Genomic DNA, 16885 nt, shown 5'->3' with positions numbered 1-16885 from the left:
TTCACAGGGAGCACTGCTGGCAACAGGCTCCCTGCATCGAGGGACTGAGGAGAGAGGAGCAGACCTTCTTGTCTAAGATAGGTTTTGCTTCCTCGGCTACTGGACACCATTAGCTCCAGAGGGGGTGAACGCAGGTTCTTACTGGGCGTCCACCCCCGGAGCCGCGCCGCCGTTCTCCTCACAGAGCTAGAAGAACAGAAGACAGAAGTCGTCAGGCGGCAGAAACCTTCAGCTTCACGGAGGTAACGCACAGCACTGCAGCTGTGCGTCATTGCTCCCATACACCTCACACACTCCGGTCACTGTAAGGGTGCAGGGCGCAGGGGGGCGCCCTGGGCAGCAATATAAACACCTCTTATGGCAAAAGACAATGGCCCTCATTCCGAGTTGATCGGTCGCAAGGCGAATTTAGCAGAGTTAAATACGCTAAGCCGCCGCCTACTGGGAGTGAATCTTAGCTTCTTAAAATTGCGACCGATGTATTCGCAATATTGCGATTACTAACTACTTAGCAGTTTCAGAGTAGCTCCAGACTTACTCTGCCTGTGCGATCAGTTCAGTGCTTGTCGTTCCTGGTTGACGTCACAAACACACCCAGCGTTCGCCCAGGCACTCCCACCGTTTCTCCGGCCACTCCTGCGATTTTTCCGGAAACGGTAGCGTTTTCAGCCACACGCCCCTGAAACGCCGTGTTTCCGCCCAGTAACACCCATTTCCTGTCAATCACATTACGTTCGCCGGAGCGATGAAAAAGCCGTGAGTAAAATTACTTTCTACATAGCAAAGTTACTTGGCGCAGTCGCAGTGCGAACATTGCGCATGCGTACTAAGCGGATTTTCATTGCGATGCGATGAAAAATACCGAGCGAACAACTCGGAATGAGGGCCAATATACATGTACAGGTGGGCACTGTACATGTATATAAAAGAGCCCCCGCCATATTTTTGTAAGTTTGAGCGGGACAGAAGCCCGCCGCTGAGGGGGCGGGGCTTCTCCCTCAGCACTCACCAGCGCCATTTTCTCTCCACAGCACCGCTGAGAGGAAGCTCCCCGGACTCTCTCCTGCTTACACACGGAAAAGGGGTGTTTAAAAGAGGGGGGGGGGGGGGCACATAATTGGCGGATAACATATTATACAGCGCTGCTGGGGAAAAACATTTAGTGTTGGTCTCCAGGATCATTGCGCTGGGGTGTGTGCTGGCATACTCTCTCTCTCTGTCTCTCCAAAGGGCCTTGACAGGGATACTGTCTTCAGGAAAGAGGTTCCCTGTGTGTGTGAAGTGTGTCGGTACGCGTGTGTCGACATGTTTGACAAGGAAGGCTCGCTTAATGTGGAGGGGGAGTGCTTGAATGTCATGTCGCCGTCGGCAGCGCCGACACCAGAATGGGTGGATATGCTGAATGTCTTGAATGCAAATGTTAATCTATTGCATAAAAGGTTAGACAAGGCAGAAGCTAGGGATCAGTCAGGTAGCCAGTCCATGCCTGTCCTGTGGCGCCAGGCCCTTCGGGGTCTCAGAAGCGCACCATATCCCAGATCAATGACACAGATACCGACACAGATACTGACTCTAGTGTCGACTATAAAGATGCAAAATTACAGCCGAAGGTGGCAAAAGGTATTCGGTACATGATTATTGCCATTAAAGAGGTTTTGCATATTACTGAAGAACCCCCGATCCCTGACACGAGGGTACACATATATAAAGGGAAAAAGCCTGAAGTCACCTTTCCATCCTCATTTGAACTAAGTGAATTGTGCGAAAAGGCTTGGGAATCTCCGGATAGGAGACCACAAGTTCCCAAAAGGATTCTTATGGCGTATCCTTTTCCACAAACTGATAGGATACGCTGGGAATCTTCTCCTAAAGTAGACAAGGCGCTGACACGCTTGTCCAAAAAGGTGGCACTACCTTCTCAGGATACGGCTTCCCTCAAGGAACCTGCTGACCGCAGGCAGGAAATTACCTTGAAGCACATTTACACTCATTCAGGTACTATTGCTAGACCGGCTATGGCGTCGGCCTGGGTTTGTAGTGCGGTTGTGGCATGGGCAGATTCCTTATCTACGGAGATTGACACCTTAGATAGGGATGCTATTCAAATGACCATAGAGCATATCAGAGATGCTGCCTTGTATATGAGAGATGCTCAGAGAGACATTTGTTTATTAAGCTCCAGAATAAATGCTATGTCTATTTCTGCTAGGCGGCTCTTGTGGACCCGACAGTGGACGGGAGATGCCGATTCAAAGCGGCATATGGAGTCCTTGCCTTACAAAGGGGAGGAGTTGTTTGGAGACGGCCTCTCGGACCTTGTCTCTATGGCTACGGCTGGTAAGTCGAATTTCTTACCTTATGTCCCCCCGCAGCATACAAAAAAGGCACCTCATTATCAAATGCAGTCCTTTCGTTCCAATAAAAACAAAAAGGTACGGGGATCGTCCTTTGTTGCCAGAGGGAAAGGTAGGGGAAAGAAGCTGCACACAGCTAGTTCCCAAGAGCAAAAGTCCTCCCCTGCCTCTGCAAAGTCCACCGCATGACGCTGGGGCTTCCCGGGGGGAGGCAGATCTAGTGGGGGCTCGTCTTCGGTTTTTCAGCCACGTCTGGGTTCACTCGCAGGTGGATCCCTGGGCATTAGAGATTGTTTCTCAGGGATACAGGCTGGAATTCGAAGACTTGCCTCCTCGCCGGTTTTTCAAATCAGCTCTGCCAGCTTCCCCGTCAGAGAGGGAGCTAGTGTTGGCGGCAATCCAAAAATTGTGTGTTCAACAGGTGATTGTCACAGTTCCTCATCTCCAGCAAGGAGAGGAATATTACTCGACCCTGTTTGTGGTTCCGAAACCGGACGGTTCGGTCAGACCCATTTTAAACCTAAAATCTCTGAACCTGTACTTGAAGAGGTTCAAGTTCAAGATGGAATCACTCAGGGCGGTCATCGCCAGCCTGGAGGGGGGGGATTGGATGGTGTCCCTGGACATAAAGGATGCATACCTTCATGTTCGGGTTCACTACGATATGCCGGCGGCCGGGCTCCCGGCGACCAGCATACTGGCGCCGGGAGCCCGACCGCCGGCTTACCGACAGTGTGGCGAGCGCAAATGAGCCCCTTGCGGGCTCGCTGCGCTCGCCACGCTACGGGCACGGTGGCGCACTACACTATATTATTCTCCCTCCAGGGGGGTCGTGGGAGTATAAGTGTCGGTATGCCGGCTGTCGGGCTCCCGGCGCCGGTATGCTGGTCGCCGGGAGCCCGACCGCCGGCATACTGAAGACCACCCTTCATGTTCCGATATTCCCCCCTCATCAGGCGTTCCTGAGATTTGCAGTGCAGGACTGTCACTACCAATTTCAGACGTTGCCGTTTGGGCTTTCCACGGCCCCGAGGATTTTCACCAAGGTAATGGCGGAAATGATGGTGCTCCTGCGCAGGCAGGGGGTCACAATTATCCCATACTTGGACGATCTCCTCATAAAGGCGAGATCTCGGGAGAAGTTGCTGGACAGTGTGTCTCTGTCCATGAAGACGTTGCAGATACACGGCTGGATTCTCAATATACCGAAGTCCCAGCTAGTCCCTACAACGCGTCTGACCTTTTTGGGCCTGATTCTAGACACAGACCAGAAAAAGGTTTTTCTTCCGATCGAAAAGGTTCAGGAGCTCATAGCCATGGTCAGGAACCTCTTAAAACCAAAAAAGGTTTCAGTGCATCATTGCACGCGGGTCCTGGGGAAGATGGTGGCTTCATACGAGGCCATCCCTTTCGGCAGGTTCCATGCGAGGACCTTTTAATGGGACCTCTTGGACAAGTGGTCCGGGTCCCATTTACGAATGCATCAAAGGATCACCCTGTCTCCCAGGACCAGGGTATCTCTCCTGTGGTGGCTGAACAGTGCTCACCTGCTAGAGGGTCGCAGGTTCGGCATTCAGGACTGGGTCCTGGTGACCACGGATGCAAGCCTCCGAGGCTGGGGAGCAGTAACACTGGGTAGAAATTTCCAAGGTCTCTGGTCAAACCTAGAGACTTGTCTCCACATCAATGTCCTGGAGTTGAGGGCCATATACAACGCCCTGTGTCAAGTGGAGGAATCGCTTCGGAGAAAACCGGTTCTGATTCAGTCGGACAACGTCACGGCAGTGGCTCATATAAACCGGCAAGGCGGAACAAGGAGCAGAGTGGCCATGGCAGAAGCGACCAGGATTCTACGCTGGGCGGAAGGCCATGTAAGCGCACTATCAGCAGTGTTCATCCCGGGGGTGGACAACTGGGAGGCGGACTTCCTCAGCAGGCACGACCTGCATCCGGGAGAGTGGGGACTTCATCAAGAAGTCTTCGCACAGATCACGGATCGATGGGGACTGCCTCAAATCGACATGATGGCATCCCGTCTCAACAAAAAGCTAAAGCGGTATTGCACCAGGTCAAGGGACCCTCAGGCGGTAGCGGTAAACGCTCTGGTGACACCTTGGGTGTTCAGATCGGTCTATGTGTTTCCTTCTTTTCCTCTCATACCCAAAGTGTTGAGAATAATAAGAATGAGCAGGGTCAGAACAATCCTCATTGTTCCAGATTGGCCACGGAGGACTTGGTATCCGAAGCTGCAAGAGTTGCTCACAGAAGATCCGTGGCCTCTTCCTCTAAGGCAGGACCTGCTGCGGCAGGGACCCTGTCTGTTCCAAGACTTACCGCGGCTGTGTTTGACGGCATGGCGGTTGAACGCCGGATCCTAGCGGAAAAAGGAATTCCGGAGGATGTCATTCCTACCCTGATCAAGGCTAGGAAAGACGTGACGTTAAAACATTATCACCGTATATGGCGGAAATGTTTCTTGGTGTGAGGCCAGAGCTGCTCCTACGGAGGAGTTCCATTTGGGCCGTCTGCTTCACTTCCTTCAAACAGGAGTGACTTTGGGCCTAAAATTAGGGTCCATAAAGGTCCAAATTTCGGCCTTATCCATTTTCTTTCAAAGAGAATTAGCCTCTCTTCCTGAAGTACAGACTTTTGTGAAGGGGGTGCTGCATATTCAGCCTCCCTTTGTGCCTCTGGTGGCGCCTTGGGATCTTAACGTGGTGTTACGTTTCCTCAAGTCACCTTGGTTTGAACCACTCAAAACTGTGGAGTTGAAATACCTCACGTGGAAAGTGGTCATGTTGTTGGCATTAGCTTCGGCTAGACGTGTTTCAGAATTGGCGGCTTTATCACATAAAAGCCCATACTTGGTTTTTCACGTGGATAGGGCAGAGTTGAGGACTCGTCCTCAATTTCTGCCAAAGGTGGTCTCATCTTTTCATATGAACCAACCTATTGTCGTGCCTGTGGCTACACGGGACTTGGAGGATTCCGAGTCCCTGGATGTGGTCAGGGCTTTGAAGATTTATGTGACCAGAACGGCTAGAATCAGGAAGACTGAAGCTCTGTTTGTTCTGTATGCGGCCAACAAGGTTGGCGCTCCTGCTTCAAAGCAGACTATTGCTTGCTGGATATGTAACACGATTCAGCAGGCGCATTCTACGGCAGGATTGCCGTTACCGAAATTGGTTAAGGCCCATTCCTCTAGGAAAGTGGGCTCTTCTTGGGCGGCTGCCCGAGGGGTCTCGGCATTACAGTTGTGCCGAGCAGCTACTTGGTCGGGGTCTAACACCTTTGCAAAGTTTTATAAGTTTGATACCCTGGCTGAGGAGGACCTCCTGTTTGCTCAATCAGTGCTGCAGAGTCATCCGCACTCTCCCGCCCGTTTGGGAGCTTTGGTATAATCCCCACGGTCCTTACGGAGTCCCAGCATCCTCAAGGACGTTAGAGAAAATAAGATTTTACTTACCGGTAAATCTATTTCTCGTAGTCCGTAGAGGATGCTGGGCGCCCGTCCCAAGTGCGGACTTCTTCTGCAAGACTTGTATATAGTTATTGCTTACATAAGGGTTATGTTATAGTTTATTGGTTGAACCGTGGCTATGTTGTTGTTCATACTGTTAACTGGATAGTTTATCACAAGTTATACGGTGTGATTGGTGTGGCTGGTATGGATCTCGCCCTTAGATTTACAAAAATCCTTCCTCGTACTGTCCATCTCCTCTGGGCATAGTTTCCCTAACTGAGGTCTGGAGGAGGGGCATAGAGGGAGAAGCCAGTGCACACCCAGAGTCCAAAGCTTTCTTAAAGTGCCCTATCTCCTGCGGAGCCCGTCTATTCCCCATGGTCCTTACGGAGTCCCAGCATCCTCTACGGACTACGAGAAATAGATTTACCGGTAAGTAAAATCTTATTATACACATGTATATATATCATATGTGTGTGTGTGTGTGTGTGTTTATATGTATGTATGTATATACATGTGTATATATATATATATATATATAGGTTCACCCAGAAAACGGCACTCACTGGTCTCACAAGAAAATACTGGACAACGTCCTCTTAATCAACGTTTCGGGTTTATTTCAACCCATCATCAGGATACACATAACAATTAACATATGACATACACATACCTTATATACCCCTCCATGCAGCCAAACGAGCGCGCCAATTTCAAATCTCAGGCGTCTAATCAATGTAGTAAATCCCTTTTCCGGAAGTCTCAGCACGTGAATCATAGCGCGCCCGGTTGTCATAGCAACCCATCACACAAACTCGCGGCCGATAGTGATGACGTCGTACCTGTAACGGCACCCGTCAATCATGATCGCTTTCAAAAAAACTGTGCCGCATCCCTATCACGGAGCTCGCCAGCCACCGTGGTTGTTGTCTTAGCAACCCAATGCTTATCCTCATAAACCAGCAAATGCGTCTGGTATCCATGGCAACCCGTTTGACTGCACAGACATATACAATACCGCCACATACCCACAAAAACACAATCAATAAACAAATACATAAAAACCACATCCAACAAAGTGCTAGTGCATAAACAATAATAATAATAAAGAAGCATCAAAAATGCAAGTATATTTCTAGGTAAAATTAATGCAGCCACAAGTCCCATATCTATGGTTATATAGGTGTCTCTACCAAATACAGTAGTTTATAGATAGATCAAAAACTTACATCCCCCTAGATTACCAATACATATTATAAGAGAGATGGTCATTTAGACCCCTAGGTTTAACAGTATCCAAAACCTGTATCCATTTGGTCTCAATCTGTAACAACCTTTTGTGCCGATCTCCCCCTCTTGGGCTCTCCGGCACATGGTCAATAATGAGATACCTCAGGCTGGATAAAGGGTGATTGTTCTCAACAAAATGTCTCGCCACAGGTTGTTCTGATGGCTTCCCCATCAAAGCGGCTCTAATCGACGACCTATGAAGGGTCATCCGTTCTCTAAAAGTACGTATGGTCTTGCCTATATAACATAAGCCACATGGGCACTTGATCATATAGACTACAAAGCTTGTAGTACACGTAACTGCTGTTCTAATCGAGTATCTCTTACCGCTATGTGGATGGTAAAAACATTTGCTGGCAACCATATAACTGCATGTCGTACACCCAGAACATTTATAACAGCCCCCACTTTTAATTTGCACTCGAGGGTCATAATGCATCTGTTCCGTAATATCTGGGTGCACTACCCAGTCTCGAATATTCTTTCCCCTCTTCAGACAAGACATCACCTGCAAAGGTCTAAAAACCTTAGAGTCCTTGTCACTCTGCATTATAGGCCACAGGGTCCTCACTGCTCTCTCCACAGAGCCATGTGAGGTATTAAATCTCCTCACCCAATGTAATTTGTCAGATGTCTGTTTCCTATCTGTTTGATTCAACAAAACTTCTCTAGGCATTAGATCCACCTTTCTCCTAGCCTCAGAGAGTACATTATCAGGATAGCCACGTTCCACAAATTTATCCGACATTCTCTCAAGATCTCTAGCTACCACCTGATCATCACTTGTAATCCTTTTAACTCGTAACAGCTGCGAAAAAGGTAAACTCTTTTTCATCGCAGCTGGGTGATGGCTCTTAAAAGATAGTAACGTGTTTCTATCTGTGGGTTTAGAGTAAATGGAAGTGGTAAGTATACCATCCTGCAGTGTGATATTCACATCCAAATAGGAAATACTCTCCAGACTACAAGAGTATGTGTACTTAATAGGACAATTACGCTCATTAATTGAATCTACCAATTCCACAAAGCTAGCATAATCACCTCTCCAAAACAATATAATGTCATCGATGTACCTGTAATAAAACAGAATTTTATCTCTAACATCTCTATTGAAAAAACATTCCTTCTCAATTCCAAACATGTATGCATTCGCATAGGCTGGTGCGACATGAGAACCCATCGCACAGCCTTTGAGTTGTAAATAGTATCCACCATTATGATAGAAATAATTATTGTGCAATACAAAATGCAGAAGAGAGATCAGAAAATCCAAATCAGGACCATCATAGCTTGTACACTCATTTAGCAACTCCTTAACCGCTCGTATGCCATCGTCATGAGGAATATTAGTATACAAGCTAATAATGTCCAGAGTACACATCCATGTATTCACAGGTATACTTCCCAGTTCTTTAAGTTTTATCAACAGAGATGTAGTGTCCTTAAGGTAAGTCCGTTGAGCTTGTACACTTGGCTGGATGTAATAATCTAAGTACTCAGAGATCTTGCTACACAATGACTCCCTTGCAGAAATTATGGGATGGCCAGGCGGCCTCTCCAAATTCTTATGAATTTTAGGTAGACTATACAGCAGTGGTACCCTCGGACAGTCTACTTTCAAAAAGAGGGAAGTATCTATATCAATGATCGCCTTATTCACAGCTTCGTCTAATAAAGTGTCCAGTGCCAATTTATATTCATTAGTCGGATCATGAGATAGTTTACGGTAGGTACTAGTGTCCGACAACTGCCTTTCAATTTCATTGCAGTAATCGGTGACATTCTGCACCACTATACCACCGCCTTTATCTGCGGCCCGAAACACCACATCCTTATAACTTCCCAAATTTTTTAAAGCCTTATATTCAGATGGTGATAGATTGGATCTACACAGTCCCTGTTTCCTAGATTGCTCAACAACTTGGCAGTCCAGTGCCCTCATAAAAGCCATAATTGATGTATTCCTTGAGGATGGATCAAATGTCGACTTCCTCTTGAAAATCTTCACTGTCTGAGCATCACCCTTAAAATCACTTTTGTCACCAAAAAACTCTTTCAATTTTAGCTGACGATGCAAATGAGACTGATCAATTTTCCAATGTAGATCATTGAAAGGGACTGTCGGCACAAACCCCAAACCTTTATTCAATACCTTAATTTCTATATCAGTCAAAGTCCTAGATGACAAATTAAATACCAAATTCATTTCTTGCTCCGACCCCTTTTGGCTGTTCCGGCGGCATTGTCCACCCCTCCTTGTGGGTCTTTTCCTCGCCCGCGTCCCACGCGGGAACGTGTCACTAAAGGGGGTTTATTAGCAATTGCCCCTCGTGCTGAGGTCAAATCATCACCTGATGAGGAGTATGCTTCACTGGATGATGCATTACTTTTCTGGCCCCTACCCCTCCAACGCCTCTGCGGACGTATTCTCGGGTTATTACCAGGGACACCAGTTAACCACCCATAAACTCGCTGCTCAGAATAATCTTTATTCACTTTCTCAATTTTCTGTTTCTTAAAGGCAATTAAATCACGTTTATATATTGCCAATTCCTGTGCGAGTTTTTCCATAGGTACGTTCTTAGTATCATCCAGTAGCAACTGCGAGTACAGCGACTCGTAATCATGAATCTTACGTCTAATCTCCGTCAATTCTCGTGCCGACTCCTCAATCACCAACGTCATCAAATCAAAAGAACACTTATTTAAAACTGCCACCCAACGGCGACAGAATTCATTATTATACCGCCCAATCGTGGGAATGTTCCGCACGCGAAACCCACGGGGTATCTTTTTCTCCCTCTGATATTCAGACAAAGTAATTCCATGCATTAGAAAATCAGTCTCTCTTTTTCTCATTTTTAGCAATGCAGCATACACTTCTTCCTTGGTTTTAACCCCCTCAGCATCCTCAAAACGTTCTGTGAACCAAATTGCTTCAGTTTCACTTTCAGAAAAACTTAAAACATCTCCTAACGATAGGGCAACCCTATTAAAGCCACCAGTGTCTGAGGTCACAGACTGTGACGTCATTATACCAATATACTTGTAAAAAGTGCTTCAGTGCTGTGCAAAAAATCAAGTGAATTAGTGCAAATAGGCCTGTTTAGGACCAAGTGTCTCCACAAAACTGAATCTAAACAGATGCAGACAAGTTGTAATCCAGTGGTGACTGTAATGGTATCATAATGCAAGAGAGTACATAAGTAGACAATTTACAGGGGAGTGGGGTGCTCAGACAGACTAAGTTGACTCAGATTGTCCAATCCAAGGCCAAACTTTGCTACAAAAACTCCAATGGTCGGCACTCACGTCTGTCCCATACGTATAACTTGCCAAGGTGCTGCGTCGACAGAAAGCATGTAGGTTCACCCAGAAAACGGCACTCACTGGTCTCACAAGAAAATACTGGACAACGTCCTCTTAATCAACGTTTCGGGTTTATTTCAACCCATCATCAGGATACACATAACAATTAACATATGACATACACATACCTTATATACCCCTCCATGCAGCCAAACGAGCGCGCCAATTTCAAATCTCAGGCGTCTAATCAATGTAGTAAATCCCTTTTCCGGAAGTCTCAGCACGTGAATCATAGCGCGCCCGGTTGTCATAGCAACCCATCAAACAAACTCGCGGCCGATAGTGATGACGTCGTACCTGTAACGGCACCCGTCAATCATGATCGCTTTCAAAAAAACTGTGCCGCATCCCTATCACGGAGCTCGCCAGCCGCCGTGGTTGTTGTCTTAGCAACCCAATGCTTATCCTCATAAACCAGCAAATGCGTCTGGTATCCATGGCAACCCGTTTGACTGCACAGACATATACAATATTTACCTAGAAATATACTTGCATTTTTGATGCTTCTTTATTATTATTATTGTTTATGCACTAGCACTTTGTTGGATGTGGTTTTTATGTATTTGTTTATTGATTGTGTTTTTGTGGGTATGTGGCGGTATTGTATTGTAGGGTAGACTTCTGCTCCTGGGAACCTGAAGCCGCTGTGGAATACTTTCCCTTACCTGCAAAGAAGGGGGAACCTCTCGCTTTTTTGTATTTATTGGGCCGAAAGGACTGCATGTGCAGGTGATATGTCTTTTGTTGCCAGTGCAGGCGCAGAGGGCAAAAATGTCGACTTACCTGCGGTAGCCGCCGACACTAACGCATCCAGTCCATCGCCAAATAAGGCCTCACCTTTATATGGGAGAGCCTCCATATTTCTTTTGGAATCTGCATCCGCGTTCCACTGGCGAATCCACAACGCCAGCCATGCCGATACTGCCATGGTAGCGGCTTGTGAACTCAAGAGTCCAATATCTTTCATCACTTCTAGCATGTATGCGGCAGCATCTTTGATATTCCCTAAGTTAAGGAGTATCTCATCTTTATCAATCGTGTCAATTTCTGATGACAAGCTTTCTGACCATTTTTCAATAGCGCGACTCACCCACGCGCAAGCAATTGTGGGCCTGAGCAGCGTACCATTGGCAACATAAATGGATTTCAATGTAGTCTCCATTTTGCGGTCTGCTGGCTCCTTTAGTGAAGCCGTGCCAGGTGCAGGGAGAATTACCTTCTTTGTCAACCTGGACAGAGCACTGTCTAACACAGGGGGTGACTCCCAATTTTTCCTGTCCTCCACCGGGAAAGGATAAGGATAATCTGAATTCTCTTGGAAATACGAAATTTCTTTTCGGGATTCACCCACATCCCTTCAAAGAGAGTATTAAGCTCGTGGGAAGGAGGGAAAGTGACCTTGGATTTCTTTTCTTTATAGAAATAAGCCTTCTCTTGAGGTACAGGAGTGGCTTCCGTGACTTCCAGAACTTCCCTTATAGCTACAATCATATATTGTATATTTTTTATTTCTCTGGAGTCACTATCGTCGACACAGGAATCAGTGTCCGTGTCGGTATCAGTATTCACAATATTCGCAAATGGTCTCTTATGTGACCCAGAGGGGTCGCCTGCGGATGGAAGAACAGAGCCCTGAAAAATCACATCCTCCACAGATTTTCTCCAGCACTCAGCATGAGATTCAGACTTACCTAATCTCCTATTGATATGATGCATACTATCACGTATTTCTTTCACCCATGCAGGCTCTTGGTGTGCCGGCAGCGCCACCACATTACAACTCTGTGTCCCTAAAATGCCTTCCTCCAAGGAGGAACTCCCTGCCTCTGACATGTCTTACATACGTGTACAACACACACTCACAGACACACTGGGACTTATAGGGGACAGACCCACAGTAAAATCTGTCAGAGGGACACAGTTTAGGAGCAACCAGTTCACAACCCAGCGCCAAAGAAAAAATCCCTGTGCCGCGTACTTTGTACACAGAGACAAAATCCCTGTGTCGCGTACTCCGTACACAGAAACCTTTAAGCGCTATTATATTATGAATAATATGTTTTAGCACCCAGGCCCCTTTTTTCACCCTGACACTTGTTCAGAAGTGTAGGAGGACCAGCTTTTTCTCTGCAGTCTGTGAATGAGAGAAAATGGCGCTGAACAGTGTAATGGCTGACTGAGGAGGAAGCTCCGCCCCCACAATGGCGCGTTTCTCCTCAGAGATTTTTCACATAATGGTTATACTGGCCGGGGCTAGGGCTGTGCCTGGGCATCTTATGCCCCTTTTTTCCAGTTTACGAGGTTATTTGCTGCCCAGGGCACCCCCCCCCAGCGCCCTGCACCCTGCAGTGCCTGTATATGTGTGGACAGCAATGGCGCGCTGCACTCCCGCCAGCCGTGCGGTACCTCAGCAGTCACTTTACTTGATTGAAGATCTGTCTTCTTACACTCACCTGTCTTCTGACTTCTGGCTCTGTGGGGGGGGGGGGGGGTGCTGTGGGAGTGAGCATCTAGACACAGCTAGCGTTCAGTTCCCTTCAGGAGCTAATGTGTCCTGTGCTAGCGTTCAGTTCCCTTCAGGAGCTAATGGTGTCCTGTCAGCCAGAAGCAGAGCCATGAAACTCTTCAGGAAGTTGGTTCCTACTTCTGCCCCCTCAGTCCCACGAAGCAGGGAGACTGTTGCCAGCAGTTCTCCCTGAAAATAAAAAACCTAACATAAGTCTTTTCAGAGAAACTCAGTAGAGCTCCCCTGGAGTGCATCCAGTCTGCCTGGGCACAATTCTAAAACTCCAAAACTGAGGTCTGGAGGAGGGGCATAGAGGGAGGAGCCAGTTCACACCTATTGAAAAGTCTTAAGAGTGCCCATGGCTCCTGCGGAACCATCTAGGACGTATGAGAAAACTCTAAGAAAAACTTTTACTCTGTAGAGCTCCCCTAGCTGTGACCGGCTTCTCCGGGCACATTTTCTAAACTGAGTCTGGTAGGAGGGGCATAGAGGGAGGAGCCAGACCACACTATTAAACTCTTAAAGTGCCAATGGCTCCTGGTAGACCCATCTATACCCCATGGTACCAATATGGACCCCAGCATCCTCTAGGACATAAGAGAAAATTCTGTTTATATATATATATATATATATAGTACAGTGTTTCTCCACATAACAGTGGAGAAAGATAGCACTCTCCAGACTTGTTATAGTATATGCAGTAAAGTCATTTATTCACAAAACTTGGTTCCATGTAATCTTCATGTCACATACAAGGTATATACAGAAAAGGGCTCACCAACGTTTCGGTCCTTATTCGGATCTTTCTCAAGGTATCAGCCAGTCACTCAGTGCAAAGTCAGTAAAGCAGCAGCGTCAGTATCGACAACAAAAGCAGGAACCGGAATCTGCATATTGCCTCCCAGGTCCCCTGAATATATACCCTGGAGTTAACTAGTGAAGGACTCACACGCCCATATGGCCGCGGCGTCACTTCCGGTGATCCCGGAAGTACCGTTCCGTCGTTCCAGTTACACACGCTGGTCTGTTAACTCTTATGCCCTAAGCGGTCAGCCGTTAGTTACCACGGCTGTACCGCCGGTTTCCATGGTGACGCGCGAGGCCGCCGCGTCACTTCCGGTTTAGACCGGAAGTCATGCGTTCCACCGAGCGGCACTTGCGTTTCAGGCCGCAATCTATGCATACGAGGATAATGTGTTACCACGGTACAGCCGTGGTAACTAACGGCTGACCGCTTAGGGCATAAGAGTTAACAGACCAGCGTGTGTAACTGGATTTATCCCCCAGTTCTGCACCTTCGGGTTATACACTCACAACACGGCCGACGGAACGGTACTTCCGGGATCACCGGAAGTGACGCCGCGGCCATATGGGCGTGTGAGTCCTTCACTAGTTAACTCCAGGGTATATATTCAGGGGACCTGGGAGGCAATATGCAGATTCCGGTTCCTGCTTTTGTTGTCGATACTGACGCTGCTGCTTTACTGACTTTGCACTGAGTGACTGGCTGATACCTTGAGAAAGGTCCGAATAAGGACCGAAACGTTGGTGAGCCCTTTTCTGTATATACCTTGTATGTGACATGAAGATTACATGGAACCAAGTTTTGTGAATAAATGACTTTACTGCATATACTATAACAAGTCTGGAGAGTGCTATCTTTCTCCACTGTTATGTGGAGAAACACTGTACTGTACTATGAGTTTGACCCAGTGATTGGATCAGACTTTGATTTGGCACCCCAGCCGTTACCTGCGTTGGGTGAGAGTGTGGGACATCTCGTATATGTTATTTGGATATACTTAGCATGCTAGGTATATCTCTTCCTGCACCCACTACCTATATTTAGAGCAAACCAGATATTCTGCATGATCCACACATAACACATTCTTTTTTTGCAGCCATCGCCTGTTTTTGTTGTATCCGTGTTCGGATGTGCCTTAGACACTGAGTTATTTCAGATTCCTGTGGCAAGCAGTCTAATCTGTGTATCCATAACTACAGTCATACCGCATTGGCAATGCCCAATTCCTTCTGAACTTGGAAGCCAAGCAGTGCAGGCCCAAATAGTACCGGAAAGGGAGACCTCCGGGAAGATTGGGTACTGTAGTTTAAGTCCACGTGGGACATACACTCTTGGACACTAGACTATGGCCCAGGGTGGTGCCGGTTTTCTGGATGACAATCTACTGTCACAGGCTGAACACGGCATTGTATCATTAACAGATGACGATGCTGAGAAAGTACTCTTTGACCAGATTGAGTTTGACACACTTCCGGCAGAAACCACTACTGACCTGTACCATCAACTCTTAAGACTCAGTAAGAGGGAAATTGACCTTAACCTGCATGGTCAATTTTTATCTGAATACCACCGTAAAAAAACAAATCCCCAGAGGGTTTCGAGTCAGCAATATCCCCACCATAGGGAGGAACAACCCCACATTCTGTAGCCGCTGGTGCGGGGTACTTAATAAATGTTCCCTAGACTTAATGTTACTAGTAATAGAGGAGGTAGGCACCGAACTTAATAAAGTTAAGACACAGATTGTCACATTCAACGACGTCCATTCATCCACCATTAGGAGTGATAAAACCTGTAACCACCTAGAGAAACTAAAAGCCCAGATTGACAGTTATAAGAAAGAACTCACCGCATTCAAGCGGAACAAACTAGCCACAGTGGTGTCTGATTACCAGAACCATACAGTATATAGGTGGCTACTAGGTGACTCTAGATCAACTAGACCCCAGAGAGGTTTTCGACAACGCCGCCAGGGTCGAAGACAACACGCGACCTCTGATACTGGGTCATCTGCCTCCACCTCAGACACAGATCAGACTTACAACCGTCGACCTCGTAATACAGCTTTTTTAGGACAGAGCCAAGACGTAGGTCTACCCCCCAGCGGGGGACGCGCAGACCACATCCAAGGAAGGGGCGACGTATGGCGAAGGTGCAGGGACAAAAACAAAATTTAGTGTTTAATCTAACAGATAGATCACTGGATCAGGCCACATTGAGCCTGCTCTCCCGTGGCTTGTCCTTTGTGCCAATGTGCCCACATAAACCGTTTGAGACGACTATAGATATGTATAAATTTGGACGCAAACTTAGACTCCGCGCACACTATGGGGATACCAATATTGAAAACAGGTCCCGTTCCGTCCACCATCCACGTACGACCCACCCTCATCCAATCCCAGTATAAAGACGTATACTCGATTGGTCGAACAGGACATCAACGCAGGTACCCCTAGGAAGACGTATGACAACCTATCCAAACAAGAAAGACAAGCACTTAGAACACTACGGGATGATACCTCTATTGTCATCAGACCAGCAGATAAGGGAGGAGCGATCGTTGTACAGGAATGGAGGGACTACAACAAGGAGATATGTAGGCAATTAGCTGACACTTCGACCTACCTAGGTTGTGCCACCAACCCCATCCCAAACTTCAAAAAACAAGTGGACCGGCTATTACAACATAGCTTCCAGTCCAAGTGGATTGACAAACACACCTTTGATTTCCTCACTGTTCCACATCCAGTGTGTCCCATTATATACACTCTACCCAAAGTCCACAAAACACTCTCTCACCCACCAGGTAGACCAATCATTTCGGCTAAACACTCGTTGTTGCAACCACTGGCAGTATACGTGGACTCATTCCTGCAACCAATAGTACAGCAGTCAGATAGCTACATCAGGGATACCATGGACTTCCTCGCCAAACTCTCCGAATTACCGCAGCTGAGTGGCGATGTCAGATTGGCCACATTGGACGTATGCTCGCTTTATACCATCATTCCCCACGAAGATGGGCTGCAGGCACTGAGAGAGGCCCTTGGGACCCATTCTCAGGGTGATACACCGATTGATTTCATCATCCAACTGGC

General features: G+C 47.3%; 1 pseudogene; it reads left to right on the top strand.

Annotated features, from left to right (window-relative positions):
• The first annotated feature begins 14978 nt into the window (after nucleotides 1-14978).
• Nucleotides 14979-15095, top strand: LOC134971323 (5S ribosomal RNA; annotated as a pseudogene).
• The last annotated feature ends 1790 nt before the right edge of the window (nucleotides 15096-16885 follow it).

This window comes from Pseudophryne corroboree, chromosome 11, assembly GCF_028390025.1.
Source record: "Pseudophryne corroboree isolate aPseCor3 chromosome 11, aPseCor3.hap2, whole genome shotgun sequence".
Taxonomy (NCBI): domain Eukaryota; kingdom Metazoa; phylum Chordata; class Amphibia; order Anura; family Myobatrachidae; genus Pseudophryne; species Pseudophryne corroboree.
Note: the sequence above shows the minus strand (reverse complement) of the source record. Positions and strands in the feature narration are given on the sequence as shown.